Below are 15885 nucleotides of genomic sequence, written 5' to 3' on the forward strand. Positions count from 1 at the left end.
TAAAATCACATGGTAGTGTTATTTCCATTAAACAGGAAGTTAATCCAAAAAAACAAGAAGTAAGAGAATGACATATGCTTCAGCTTCATTTTGATATAAGGACATCATTTCTGAATAAATAACATACTGCAGATGTAAGTGATATACAATGATTCATCACAGTTGTGTACAAAATATATATTGTTTTGAAATATGAGTACATTCTTAAAATTAGAGCATGTTTATGTGGTCCCTAATTAGAAAATGTGGTGTGTTTAATTTGGACAACATGTTTCAAGTAAATTTGGGCAATGTTAGAAGGCTATTAAATGATAACGAAGAAGAATTTTAGGGCCCCTTCACACATAGTTCAAATACATACAAATCAGGGCGAATCACGGCGGAACAGCTCAAATGAGCAAACCACAAAAACATTAAGCCGACAGGCAAGCATGAAAGATGCCGCTGCGACCGTTTTGTGCACACGGGAACACAGTGCGAGCAGCTGCAGCATGTGTAACCACATCACACAGTTGCTGTGAAAATAAAACAAAATAAAAATACATGCCACCCATGGGATTCGTACCTGCAATTTCCAAAAGCTCTGATTGCCAGCCAGAAACGTTACCACATGAATGATGAAGCAGTTCGCGCTTATCATGTCCACATCTGCTGGCGGCGTGTCCAGCTGGCCCCGCGCGCATGTCCGGCCTGACACACGTCTTGTGGATGGCGCGCCGCAGGACAGACACTGCTTCATGTGGAACAGAGCTCACATGGGTGACATTCAGATCACCCACTGCGTGTTATGATCTGAGGGTTTCACCTGGGGTAGCCTCTCAATGCGGGCAGCATGTGCTCCCTTGGTGCAGCTCATTGAACAGCGATATATGTTTTTTTGTATGTCCACATGAGGACAGTAAGCAGACACACACGCGTCACAATGGGCAGTTGTTAGTTCATGTCAGTCCAAACACAGTACATGTTCCTCAGCTGGGACGTCCAGAACCAGGGATCTCCACAGCTGCTCCTGTGGGCGGACACACCCACTGTCAGTTCAGCACACACTACCGTCATGTGTCACTGTGTCTTTTTGCAAAGCCACACTCGTGGCGGCACAGACAAATTTCACATCCAGCTCGACAGTGATCATCTGCTGACTGTTGTTGTGCTAATAGCACGAATGGCCACACATTTTGTAAGTGCCAAGCGAGCGGTGTTACATGTTCATGCGTGTCACCGGGAATTTGGCCGACACCTGCCAGGTGAGGGTTCGATGGGCTCTCACAGCGCACACTCTGTCTTTCTGCCGCTGGTGTGCGTAAATAGTTGTAGCAACAGATGTACGAGGCGTTGGAGGCAGCTACGATTTTACTTGTATTGCATACGATTCCTGCTCCATGTGCACTTCATGCACAATTCAACCATGTTCGTACTATGTGTGAAGGGGTCCTTACAATTGGCAAGTGTCAGACCAAGATTCCGACTGGAACATACCAATAAACACGAAAATCAATAAGATACTTCCCACCGAAAATGCAAAAAATTTTTATTAGTCTATACACAAAGAAGTCATTATGGAAAAACACATTTGTGGGGGGGGGGGGGGTATTTTTCCATCTGGATCGTTGCATAGCAGGTATTGATTTTAGTCACTGAGACATTTTCTTCTTATGGTCAAGATTTATTTGAAAATAGAAGACATCCACTTGTACCAATGTACCAGGTCCTTGTTGTGCAACTTCCAGTGGGTGATTCTTTTGTGCTGCACAGCACATATTTTCATTTTTGACAATTATGATACATTAACCTTATATATATATATATATATATATATATATATATATATATATATATATATATATATATATATATAGTTCATGGACTAAAGTTTGTCCAGCAGAACTATAAGAGGTGGACTCCCCAAACTAAGTGGAAATACTTGGTTAAAAGACAAACACTTTTGAAGTCCTTCATGCAGACTTTGTTTTGCAATCAAATTTATAACAAAATTACACACAAAAGGTAGGTAACAGTAAATGTAAATATCAATGGATGAAAACTGAGGTAGTGGTGTATGTCACTCTTTTTATATTGCAATTTTACAAATATAAAATTAATGTATTCAGACAGGAAGGCAAACTGGGTTGTACAGGAGTGTGGTATAGAAAGGGATTACATAAACAGAGATGGCCAACACATACAGTGAGGAAAATAAGTATTTGAACACCCTGCGATTTTGCAAGTTCTCCCACTTAGAAATCATGGAGGGGTCTGAAATTTTCATCTTAGGTGCATGTCCACTGTGAGAGACATAATCTAAAAAAAAAAAAAATCCGGAAATCACATATGATTTTTTAATAATTTATTTGTATGTTACTGCTGAAAATAAGTATTTAAACACCTACCAACCAGCAAGAATTCTGACTCTCACAGACCTGTTAATTTTTCTTTAAGAAGCCCTCTTATTCTGCACTCTTTACCTGTATTAATTGCACCTGTTTGATCTTGTTACCTGTATAAAAGACACCTGTTCACACACTCAATCAATCACACTCCAACCTGTCCACCATAGCCAAGATCAAAAAGCTGTCTAAGTACACCAGGGACAAAACTGTAGACCTGCACAAGGCTGGGATGGACTACAGGACAACAGGCAAGCAGCTTGGTAGAAGACAACAACTGTTATGATTATTTATTAGAAAGTGGAAGAAACACAAGATGACTGTCAATCTCCCTCGGTATGGGATTCCATGCAAGATCTCACTTTGCGGGGTAAGGATGATTCTGAGAAAGCTCAGAACTACACAGGAGGACCTGGTCCATGACCTGAAGAGAGCTGGGACCACAGTCACAAAGATTACATTAGTAACACATGATGCTGTCATGGTTTAAAATCCTGCAGGGCAGCAAGGCCCCCCTGCTCAAGCCAGCACATGTCCAGGCCCGTTTGAAGTTCACCAGTGACCATCTGGATGATCCAGAGGAGGCATGGGAGAAGGTCATGTGGTCAAATGAGACCAGAATAGAGCTTTTTGGAATCAACTCCACTTACCATGTTTAGAAGATGAGAACAACCCCAACAAAACCACCCCAACCGTGGAGCATGGGGGTGGAATCATCATACTCTGGGGGTGCTCTTCTGCAAAGGGGACAGGACGACTGCACCGTATTGAAGGGAGGATGGATGGGGTCATGTATTGTGAGATTTTGGCAAACAACCTCCTTCCCTCAGTAAGAGCATTGAAGATGGGTTATGGCTGGGTCTTCCAGCATGACAATGACCCCAAACACACAGCCAGGGCAACTAAGGGGGGCTCCGTAAGAAGCATTTCAAGGTCCTGGAGTGGCTTGGCCAGTCTGCAGACCTGAACTCAATTGAAAATCTTTGGAGGGAGCTGAAACTCCAAACCTGAAAGATCTGTATGGAGGAGTGGACCAAAATCCCTGCTGCAGTGTGTGCAAACCTGGTGAAAAACTACAGGAAACGTTTGACCTCTGTAATTGCAAACAAAGGCTACTATACCAAATATTAACATTGATTTTCACAGGTGTTCAAATACTTATTTGCAGCAGTAACATACAAATAAAGTGGAAGCACTCAGAGAGTGCAAACCTCCGCCAAGGCCATGGGGTCACTGACACCATAACATCTACACGCCATGGAATCATTGAACCTAAAAAAGTCTAACAATGATGTTTGCTCAGTAGTAAAAAAAAGTTTAATCTGCTGTGACTGGATAGCATGTATCCTTAGCGCTTGGCATCACAGTTTATTGCAACTTGCACCTTTCCCAGAAGCTACTGTCATCTGAGCACTGATATTGATATTGCATGTGCTTATAGACAAAAACAAATAAGAGACAAAATTCAATTTATTATTCAACTAAACTGCAAATATATGAATTTTTTAACATTTATGAAACACTCCTCTAAACAAGGCCATAGGGTCACTGACCCTAAAGAGATTCCCTCCTTGGCACAGTGATCTATTCAACAATTCAGTGTTACAACCAAAACTATGATACATACACTTTTCTTTCCTTTATATTTGACATCCTTGACCATGAAAACATCCCACTAGAACTTGGAATCACTTTTATGTCTTTATTAGTTCAAAAGTTATTGTATAAAAACAATTTTTCGGTAATGGCGGTTTTCTTCTGGATCTAGCTCCATAACATTTGAAGCTACATCAAATCTGATGACACCTTACTGAATCAGTACAGATTCAGCTACAATTTGGTGTTAGTTGTGCATCTCTAGCTTCATTTGTCACCTCACACTGACACATTTTCTATTTTCCCTATATTTTTGCATATTCTGGATCATCAGATCCGAAATCCGGATCCGATCATCACCAAACTTTGTTGTTTGATAGAACATTTGACTATGTTACACCCTAATTTTTTTCAAGCCTTTCTGCCTTGTTTTTGTGGAGTTAGAAACTAGAATGTCAAAATTCCCCCTATCCCGCAATGGTGAAGAATCCTTTAAAAAATTCCTGGATCTGGATCGTGATCCGGATCACCACTAAAATGTAATCACTTGTTCCTCTTGTCATTTCCAACCACTCCACAAAATTTCATCAAAAATCCGTTCAAAACCTTTTGAGTTATCCTGCTGACAAACAGACAAACAAACAAACGCGACCGAAAACATAACCTCCTTGGCGGAGGTAATTAGTAAAAAAATCATACATTGTGATTCCCGGATTTTTTTTTTTAGATGATGTCTCTCACAATGGACATCCACCTAAGATGAAAATTTCAGACCCCTCCATGATTTCTGAATGGGAGAACTTGCAAAATCGCAGGGTGTTCAAATACTTATTTTCCTCACTGTATACAGGGCTGGAAATTTGAATCTGCCTGGTCATACCCACAGCCTCAGCCTAAGAATGTTGTTGTTTTGCTGAGTGTGCTGTAGAAAGGGATTAAATAAATACAGATGGCCAATACATATACAGAGTGACATGTTTAGCCGCATGTTCTCCTTGAATTGCTGGCTGTCTGAGTGGTGTCCAAAAAATGAGGTGGGCTTCATAGATAATTGGCAAAGCTTCTGGGGAAAACCTGGTCTTGTTAGGAGAGACGGCATCCATCCCACTTTGGATGGAGCAGCTCTCATTTCTAGAAATCTGGCCAATTTTCTTAAATCCTCCAAACCGTGACTATCCAGGGTTGGGACCAGGAAGCAGAGTTGTAGTCTTACACACCTCTCTGCAGCTTCTCTCCCCCTGCCATCCCCTCATTACCCCATCCCCGTAGAGACGGTGCCTGCTCCCAGACCACCAATAACCAGCAAAAATCTATTTAAGCATAAAAATTCAAAAAGAAAAAAATAATATAGCACCTTCAACTGCACCACAGACTAAAACAGTTAAATGTGGTCTATTAAACATTAGGTCTCTCTCTTCTAAGTCCCTGTTGGTAAATGATATAATAATTGATCAACATATTGATTTATTCTGCCTTACAGAAACCTGGTTACAGCAGGATGAATATGTTAGTTTAAATGAGTCAACACCCCTGAGTCACACTAACTGTCAGAATGCTCGTAGCACGGGCCGGGGCGGAGGATTAGCAGCAATCTTCCATTCCAGCTTATTAATTAATCAAAAACCCAGACAGAGCTTTAATTCATTTGAAAGCTTGACTCTTAGTCTTGTCCATCCAAATTGGAAGTCCCAAAAACCAGTTTTATTTGTTATTATCTATCGTCCACCTGGTCGTTACTGTGAGTTTCTCTGTGAATTTTCAGACCTTTTGTCTGACTTAGTGCTTAGCTCAGATAAGATAATTATAGTGGGCGATTTTAACATCCACACAGATGCTGAGAATGACAGCCTTAACACTGCATTTAATCTATTATTAGACTCTATTGGCTTTGCTCAAAAAGTAAATGAGTCCACCCACCACTTTAATCATATCTTAGATCTTGTTCTGACTTATGGTATGGAAATAGAAGACTTAACAGTATTCCCTGAAAACTCCCTTCTGTCTGATCATTTCTTAATAACATTTACATTTACTCTGATGGACTACCCAGCAGTGGGGAATAAGTTTCATTACACTAGAAGTCTTTCAGAAAGCACCGTAACTAGGTTTAAGGATATGATTCCTTCTTTATGTTCTCTAATGCCATATACCAACACAGTGCAGAGTAGCTACCTAAACTCTGTAAGTGAGATAGAGTATCTCGTCAGTAGTTTTACATCCTCATTGAAGACAACTTTGGATGCTGTAGCTCCTCTAAAAAAGAGAGCTTTAAATCAGAAGTGCCTGACTCCGTGGTATAACTCACAAACTCGTAGCTTAAAGCAGATAACCCGTAAGTTGGAGAGGAAATGGCGTCTCACTAATTTAGAAGATCTTCACTTAGCCTGGAAAAAGAGTCTGTTGCTCTATAAAAAAGCCCTCCGTAAAGCTAGGACATCTTTCTACTCATCACTAATTGAAGAAAATAAGAACAACCCCAGGTTTCTTTTCAGCACTGTAGCCAGGCTGACAAAGAGTCAGAGCTCTATTGAGCTGAGTATTCCATTAACTTTAACTAGTAATGACTTCATGACTTTCTTTGCTAACAAAATTTTAACTATTAGAGAAAAAATTACTCATAACCATCCCAAAGACGTATCGTTATCTTTGGCTGCTTTCAGTGATGCCAGTATTTGGTTAGACTCTTTCTCTCCGATTGTTCTGTCTGAGTTATTTTCATTAGTTACTTCATCCAAACCATCAACATGTTTATTAGACCCCCATTCCTACCAGGCTGCTCAAGGAAGCCCTACCATTATTTAATGCTTCGATCTTAAATATGATCAATCTATCTTTGTTAGTTGGCTATGTACCACAGGCTTTTAAGGTGGCAGTAATTAAACCATTACTTAAAAAGCCATCACTTGACCCAGCCATCTTAGCTAATTATAGGCCAATCTCCAACCTTCCTTTTCTCTCAAAAATTCTTGAAAGGGTAGTTGTAAAACAGCTAACTGATCATCTGCAGAGGAATGGTCTATTTGAAGAGTTTCAGTCAGGTTTTAGAATTCATCATAGTACAGAAACAGCATTAGTGAAGGTTACAAATGATCTTCTTATGGCCTCGGACAGTGGACTCATCTCTGTGCTTGTTCTGTTAGACCTCAGTGCTGCTTTTGATACTGTTGACCATAAAATTTTATTACAGAGATTAGAGCATGCCATAGGTATTAAAGGCACTGCGCTGCGGTGGTTTGAATCATATTTGTCTAATAGATTACAATTTGTTCATGTAAATGGGGAATCTTCTTCACAGACTAAAGTTAATTATGGAGTTCCACAAGGTTCTGTGCTAGGACCAATTTTATTCACTTTATACATGCTTCCCTTAGGCAGTATTATTAGACGGTATTGCTTAAATTTTCATTGTTACGCAGATGATACCCAGCTTTATCTATCCATGAAGCCAGAGGACACACACCAGTTAGCTAAACTGCAGGATTGTCTTACAGACATAAAGACATGGATGACCTCTAATTTCCTGCTTTTAAACTCAGATAAAACTGAAGTTATTGTACTTGGCCCCACAAATCTTAGAAACATGGTGTCTAACCAGATCCTTACTCTGGATGGCATTACCCTGACCTCTAGTAATACTGTGAGAAATCTTGGAGTCATTTTTGATCAGGATATGTCATTCAAAGCGCATATTAAACAAATATGTAGGACTGCTTTTTTGCATTTACGCAATATCTCTAAAATCAGAAAGGTCTTGTCTCAGAGTGATGCTGAAAAACTAATTCATGCATTTATTTCCTCTAGGCTGGACTATTGTAATTCATTATTATCAGGTTGTCCTAAAAGTTCCCTAAAAAGCCTTCAGTTAATTCAAAATGCTGCAGCTAGAGTACTGACGGGGACTAGAAGGAGAGAGCATATCTCACCCATATTGGCCTCTCTTCATTGGCTTCCTGTTAATTCTAGAATAGAATTTAAAATTCTTCTTCTTACTTATAAGGTTTTGAATAATCAGGTCCCATCTTATCTTAGGGACCTCGTAGTACCATATCACCCCAATAGAGCGCTTCGCTCTCAGACTGCAGGCTTACTTGTAGTTCCTAGGGTTTGTAAGAGTAGAATGGGAGGCAGAGCCTTCAGCTTTCAGGCTCCTCTCCTGTGGAACCAGCTCCCAATTCAGATCAGGGAGACAGACACCCTCTCTACTTTTAAGATTGGGCTTAAAACTTTCCTTTTTGCTAAAGCTTATAGTTAGGGCTGGATCAGGTGACCCTGAACCATCCCTTAGTTATGCTGCTATAGACGTAGACTGCTGGGGGTTCCCATGATGCACTGTTTCTTTCTCTTTTTGCTCTGTATACACCACTCTGCATTTAATCATTAGTGATCGATCTCTGCTCCCCTCCACAGCATGTCTTTTTCCTGGTTCTCTCCCTCAGCCCCAACCAGTCCCAGCAGAAGACTGCCCCTCCCTGAGCCTGGTTCTGCTGGAGGTTTCTTCCTGTTAAAAGGGAGTTTTTCCTTCCCACTGTAGCCAAGTGCTTGCTCACAGGGGGTCGTTTTGACCGTTGGGGTTTTACATAATTATTGTATGGCCTTGCCTTACAATATAAAGCGCCTTGGGGCAACTGTTTGTTGTGATTTGGTGCTATATAAAAAAAAAATTGATTGATTGATTGATACAGGGCTGGAAATTTGAATCTGTCCGGTCATACCCACAGCCGGCTATTTTGGGGGTAATTTTTTGGGGGGTAATTTTGGGGGTAATTTCTATCTCATTTTCTTATTTTATTGTATTGTTACAAGTATTATTATTATTGCTTATCCTTGCACATGCTGTTTGATGTACATTTTTCTCTACTCACACCCATCTTGTGTGTGTTTTTTTAAGAGCTGACGTAACGTGAAATTCTCCACTGTGAGATCAATAAAGTCTTATCTTATCTTCAGTTCAACTTTTAAAGAAATGGTACCAGTTTGTTCCCCATGTCATGAGAATTCAGAATATATATATATAGTTTTTAGGGCTACATATTATAGTTTGGGAATTTATCCCGGACAGACAGAAGTGGCAGCATGAAAAGCACATGGTACAACACTGCATGGTCTTAAATAAATGGCTATTTTGGGGGTAATTTTCAGTTCAACTTAAAAAAAAATTGTACCAGTTTGTTCCCCATGTCATGAGAATTCAGAATATATATATAGTTTTTAGGGCTACATATTATAGTTTGGGAGTTTATCCCGGACAGACAGATGTAGCCCTTTATGTGTATATATGTGTGTGTGAGGGGGGCTTCATGGTTACTGGCACACAAGGTCCCCACCGTATTTCACCCTAACAGACAATCCCCTACTTGATCCATTGCCCAGGTGTCACAACACGAATGAGGGGTTGGATTTTGACATCTTTCTTCTTATCTCCCTCTTGACGCTCCAGGGCTGTATATAGGAATGTGAAAGGGGGGGTTCAAATCCTTGAGTTGGGGGTCCAGTGGGCCGCAGGACCCCCGGTAGGGTCGAGGGACAATGCTTTTTGAGGATTACGAGGGGTAAAAAGCTATATAAATTTCATCTGAAACCCAAAATGTATCATTTTAGGAAATACATTTTTATATACAAATAGTCCTTGCTTGGGATTGGATCAGTTGCCATAAGAACCACCCAGGAAGAACCAAGATAACATTAATGCAAACTTTATACCTGCCTGTCAGTTGCGAATGATGCAACCGACAGCCGTGAAAAAACTCACGCATGTGCACGAAGGTTCAAGCTTGGCTGATGCAAGCGCACATGATTCAAATCCATATAGTTTTTGCAAAAAATAAAAAGGACGGATAGTTTTCTAACAGACCTCGTATTTAGCGGTATTAATATTCGCGTTTACATTATGAATATGTACGTATATGTACGTTATGTATTAAAATAGCGGTATTTAATTTGGTGACCTTGTTTATCTTGCGAAATTCGCATAATAAATCCCAGGCGAATATTTGCACCTTTACAGTATTTGCAACAGGAAGGAGAAGCTCCCTTTATTTCTCAGCGGTATTTACAAGCCTATTCATCTGTTTGATATCAGAGGAGGATAGGGACCAGGGAGCAAAAATTCTCAACCCCCATGGGAAAAGTTTATCTAGCAGTTTCCCCTTTCATCACTTAAGGGATTACTCTGGCAGAGGAAATTGAAACTTGAGGGTGTGTGATAATAGCAGTGTAACAGTTAGTGCTTGTTGCTTATTATCAATGAAAAGAAAATACATAACGTTGATATCCAGATCAGAACAAAATCAGCAGAATTCTCATGGGGGGGGGGGGGGGTTCGGTTGAACCCCCTCTATATACGGGCATGCACTCTATAGATTCTCTAGGAGGTATTGTCTCCTCTCTTCTTCCAGACTCTGAGACCTTGATTTCCAAATGAAATGCCAAATTTACTTTCATCTGAATAGAGGACTTTTAGGGGCACTGAGCAACAGTCCAGTTCATTTTCTCCTTATCCCAGGTAGGACACTTCTGACATTGCACTCTGAACAACCAGTCCTTTCAGCAACATGGCATTCTGTGACTTGTGGACGGTGTCTGTCAAGTCACAAGCCATGATTGTGGCTGTGTGTACTGAACCAGACTGAGAGATTCATGATAGTTATACTACAGAAATATGTAGTTACTCAAAGTTGAAATGAAAAATTCTGATATTTAGAGATGCCTTTTTTGAAGCTGTAGGCTGCAATATGAAAATAAAAATTAAAGAATGCTTGAAACATTTTAGCTTATATGTAATGAATCTACAATATATAAAATTTTCACTCTGAAATATCAAACAAAAAATTCAACTTTTCACAATGTTCTAATTTTTTGAAACATACCTGTTATTCACACAAAATAAACATTTCTTTTTATCACACAGCAATGAATTCAGATTTATTTATGGCCCGTAAAAGGAAAAATTTTGGACACCTCTGCTTTATTTCAAATCATCCAGAATAAAATTTTGTCTATGGCCAGACAAATAAACAAATAACAAAGATGTTTGAAGAAGTTATGTGAACTGTGAGAAAAACTAATCAGCATTTTACTTCTCTCGTGTATAACAAGCAATACACTGTACGTGGAAGTGCATGTGTCGCTCTGACTGTAGACATTTACATTTCTTCACTTGTGTTTTATATTTCCACACCAGAAGAGGCAAATCAAGTGGAACATTTCTAAACCTTGAAAAAAATTGGAAACATTTGATGAGGCACTTGATCATCTCCTTCCGATAAAGACTCTGGAACAATGCTCTGAAACAGTGGTGTTGCAGTGGTCTCAGATCATTCAGGAACAGCATTTTCAGATTGTCATCACTAATTTGCAGTAATGATGAAATGTTATGGTAAATTAACCCCAGCTACATATTCTACCCTTCTTTAATTCTGGCTTTAGTTTCCTTTTCTGTTGTATAGGTTTGTCTTATATTTGCCCACATAGCAGGCATCATATTTTTCCTAGGGTCTGTTAGTTTAACCTGTTAGCTGAAGCTGACGTATGCGGAAGAACACACAGTGTGCTAGAGGTGGGCGATACCTGGAATTTTGGTATTGATCCGATACCAAGTAAATACAGGCCCAGTATCGCCGATATCGATACCGAGACTTTTTCACATTTAAGCTTCATAGATCCAAAGGATCCAAAAGACCTAGGATATAATTTCACCAAACATAGTACATGACAACAAAATACTTTATTATCACAATCAACGTTTTTGTTTAAAAAATATCACTCAACACAACTAGGTCCTAATAACTCAGCCACACAGCCACTCAGTCCTGAACGCATGCCACCTGGAAGGAAAAACAAAAGACAGAAGACAGAAACAAAAGCCAGCCAGGCACCCCAGCCACAACAGTACTAACCAATATTTTTGAGATTTTCTTTACTCTAATTGCAATAATAGGTCAGTTGGTGGCAGCAACGCACTGGGTTTTGCTCTCTCTCTCTCTCTCTCTCTCTCTCTCTCTCACACACACACACACACACACACACACACACACACACACACACACACACACACACACACACACACACACACTGTAATATTATTTGATATATGCTGCATTTTTTTTTCATTTTGTTGGTGATGTAATACCATACATTTTGCAAATAAATTATTCCTTTCCACTGTATCCCTCTGGTTTGCTCCCAAACATCACCGTGGAACCACAGAGGGACTGGAAGCATTTTCAGCTTACAACTCATATACACATGAAATTATTTTTCTGAGTCCACACCAGTGGTGTCAAAAGTACACACATTTGTTACTTAAGTAGAAGTATAGATACTGCAGTTTAAAAGCACTCTGGTAAAAGTTGAAGTATCAACTTGACCTCTTTACTCAAGTAAAAGTGAAAAAGTATGTGCTAGAAAACCTACTTAAAGTATAAAAGTATAAAGTAACCTTTAAAAAAAAAAAAAAGGTAGATGCCACTATATGAATTGAAAGCTTAATTTAAAAACTGATTCGTTCTACATGTGGCCCAAGACCCCAAACCCAAAATTACCCCCCAACACCACCTGCACGAAAATGTTTCAATTCTAGAAGGTCTGAAATGCAATCTGGGACTATTCCAGACAATAAACTGCAGTGAGTGCAGCATCCATTTAGTGAAGGGAAAAAAAAAACAACAACACAACTTTCCTTATTCAAATTCATTCCAGTAGTATTCTGCTCTTACTAGGATGCAGCAGTTTTCTAGTTTGGCAGATAGTTCTGGAGAAAATCACTGAAGAAATTAAATTGAAAATATGGTTTGACCGAAACAAACTGTCATTAAATAAGACAGGGATGAAATGGAGGTGTAAGAGTCACTAGGTGTTCACAGGAAACACTTATGTATTTATTTATTTATGTTCATTGTTAGTTGCTTTTATATTTTCTGTTGTGTTTCTATTCAGGTTCTTTTTGCCTTTCTCTAAAATTGTATATAATAATCATTAGATTATTAATATATAAACAAAAATAAATTTAAGAAATATTACAATTTGAAAACAAATGCACCCGAACGTGATGAGAGCTGCAATTGCTTAATGCTAAGTTTTAACATTGAAAAATGCCATAGACATGCTAACGCGTTAGCATCGCTCCCGTTTTTAAGTTATAAATAGGGTTGCCAACCGTCCCTTGAAAAACGGAATCGTCCCTTATTTGGAAATAAAAGTGTGCGTTACGTATTGACCTGAAACGGGACGCAGTTTGTCCCATATTTCTGTGAGAATCAAAAAGTCTGTAAATGTCAATGGAATTGACTGGCGCTTTATATGGAAACTTACGGTAAATTTGATCCCAGCCTCTCTCCTGCTTTTCACCAATGAGCTGACAGACACGAGTTGACGATACAGAATCACTCTTATCTCATTGGTCGGGAGACATCCGCTCGCAAGAAGATACCGACGTCATGAGCCGACGACGGTCGCTGGACGACAATAACAAATCAGCATGGCTGATATCGATACAGACACCGACACTGCAGATATGTCTACGGACAGCAATGTCTGTAACGTCGTTACTCCTCCTCCTAAAAAAAAAAAAAAAAAAAAAAAAGAATGCAAGAATACAGGTGAGAATGAGAAAAGGAAAATGGCTGGGTGGAAAAGGTGCGCGACAACAGTATTGTTTACTTTCCAGACTTTATTTTTTGCACTTTTTATTACACTAAATGTGTAAATGTGCACTGTTACATTGTTTTGGATGATGTAAATTTTCTATTGTTTTTTTTGTTAATTTATACAATTTTAAGTTAAGCAATAGCACTACAGAGATTTATTTTTAAAGAAGACAGAATGCTCATATTGAAATTGTGAGTGAAAATTTATTTTGCACTAAAAATAAATTGCTAAATAATGATTTGTTTTCCACGTGTTCATATCAGAACAAATGCATGTATGCATCTACCTAAATTCAGGGTCAAGTCAACAGTCAAATGGTTAAAAATCGTTTCACACAGACGCTGGGAAGGGTGAAGGCAATGGTCAGAGTTGGCAGCCCTAGTTATAAAATACATCTATCAACTGTTTCAGAAGACCATAACAGGTCGGTTTAACGTAGAAAAGGTAAATAATACTCACAGAAGTATGCTCTTTAGGGTTTTAGCGGGGGAAAATTAAGCGAAAGAAAGAAAGAATAAACTAAGCAATAGGTCGAAGCATTGCATCAATCTGCGAACCACTGCTTCGATTGGTTCACGGTTCAAAGCAAAGCCGTGCTGCAGAAAAGTAATAAACACACATTTATTACAAACTGGTTGCCAATATGTTACTGTTAAAAGGGCAGGAAATTACTGTATAAATAATTAGAGTAATTAACTCACACCTACAATCAATTCAAAGTTTCCAGGTCACATAACCTACTTGTGTTTAGAGGTGGGAAGAAGCCAGAGCACCCAGAGAAAGGCCCAGGCGGGAAGCAATCCAATGACCTTCTAACTGTGTGAAGCAGCAGTGCTACAACACCAGGAATGGACATATATTAGCAAATTAAATTAAATTGATTGCACAACACATGAACTATCCTGTGTTCGTACTGTCTGCAATGAAACAGAAGTCAATATAAATCCGCAAATTACTTTTTTGTGTATTTTTATTGATTTATTTGGATTTTCCATACCTTCCCGTTTTTGTCCGTTTTGGGGTTGTAAATTTAGTTTGATTCAGGGACTTTTGCTAATTTTGCCAGACGGATCATCAGTGTCAAATATCCATCAGGCATCTTATGAGTTTTTCAAGTCAGTGTAAAAACAACTGCAGTGAGGCTGCCTGTGTCGGTGTTTCTGTGAGGTTAAGAGAAGAGGCTGTTGGTTATCATTCCTCCACTGGGACTGGGACTCGTGGTGCAGAATTAACCTATAATGCCTGACCCTCGAAATGTATGTATCAAAAATGATATGTACAGCATTATAGAGTTGACACCAAGAACATCCACAAATAGGCTGTTCACGCCACAGTGCAGCACGTAACTCCCGCCACCGCCTTCCACTGCACAATATGCAAGTGTGTTCCAGGTGGAGGTGGACACAGGGCTAAATGAATACTGTGGTACTTATATTACATCCCCTGCTTCTCAAAAGCACCTCAGAGCTGCAAAATTACATTATGTAAAGTAAGTCAACATTGCTGCAAAAAGATAATTGCAGCAGCAGCAGTATGGTCATATGAACTCCCAGAGTGCACTGCAATACTGCAATATACAGTAACATAGCATTTAAATATAAAACAGCACATTGCTGAATATTTTACACCAGCTTGTTACTGTGCAGTTTGGGGTCAACCTTCATTGACATACTGAGTTTGGTAGATGCAAAAAGGAGCTGGGAGGAGTCGACCAGCTATGACCTGAATGCCAGTGATGCAGAGTTTGCAAATATGACCTCACTTCGGTAGTTCTGGAAGCCACCTAAGTACGTGTGACAACTTTGCTGCAAATCAGAGTTGTTGTTGTCCTGGCAGCTGCTCCGTTTTTGTTCAGGGTTGCCACAGTGGATACAGACAGATCCGCATTGGTATTTGGCACAAGTTTGATGCCAGATGCCCTTCCTGACACAACTCCAGTTTTACCTGGAGAAACACGGAGCCGCTGGTGTTCCAAAGAGGTCTCCCACCCAAGTACTAACCAGATCCCGCACTGCTTAGCTTCTGAGATCTGACGGCATCAGGCTGACACAGAGCAGATTGGCTGCTTGCTGCAAATCAGAGTACAAATCAAAATGTTAGCCTCAGTAATTGACCTTTGGTAAATTTGACCTTTGCTTGGGGAAACTCAAGAAGCCACTTACATTTGTCTGCCACATTTGGTGGGAATTGGATTTAAGATCAAATCTTGAAACTTTAACACAAATTACTTAAAAAAAAAAACCCCTTACATTTAGATGTT

At 39.5% G+C, this 15885-nt stretch overlaps 1 protein-coding gene across 1 annotated transcript in view; it reads right to left on the reverse strand.

Annotated features, from left to right (window-relative positions):
- Positions 1-15885, reverse strand: part of LOC117510476 (betaine--homocysteine S-methyltransferase 1-like) — a 366504-nt gene that overhangs the window by 272226 nt on the left and 78393 nt on the right.

Source organism: Thalassophryne amazonica, chromosome 5 (assembly GCF_902500255.1).
Source record: "Thalassophryne amazonica chromosome 5, fThaAma1.1, whole genome shotgun sequence".
NCBI classification, from domain to species: Eukaryota; Metazoa; Chordata; class Actinopteri; order Batrachoidiformes; family Batrachoididae; genus Thalassophryne; species Thalassophryne amazonica.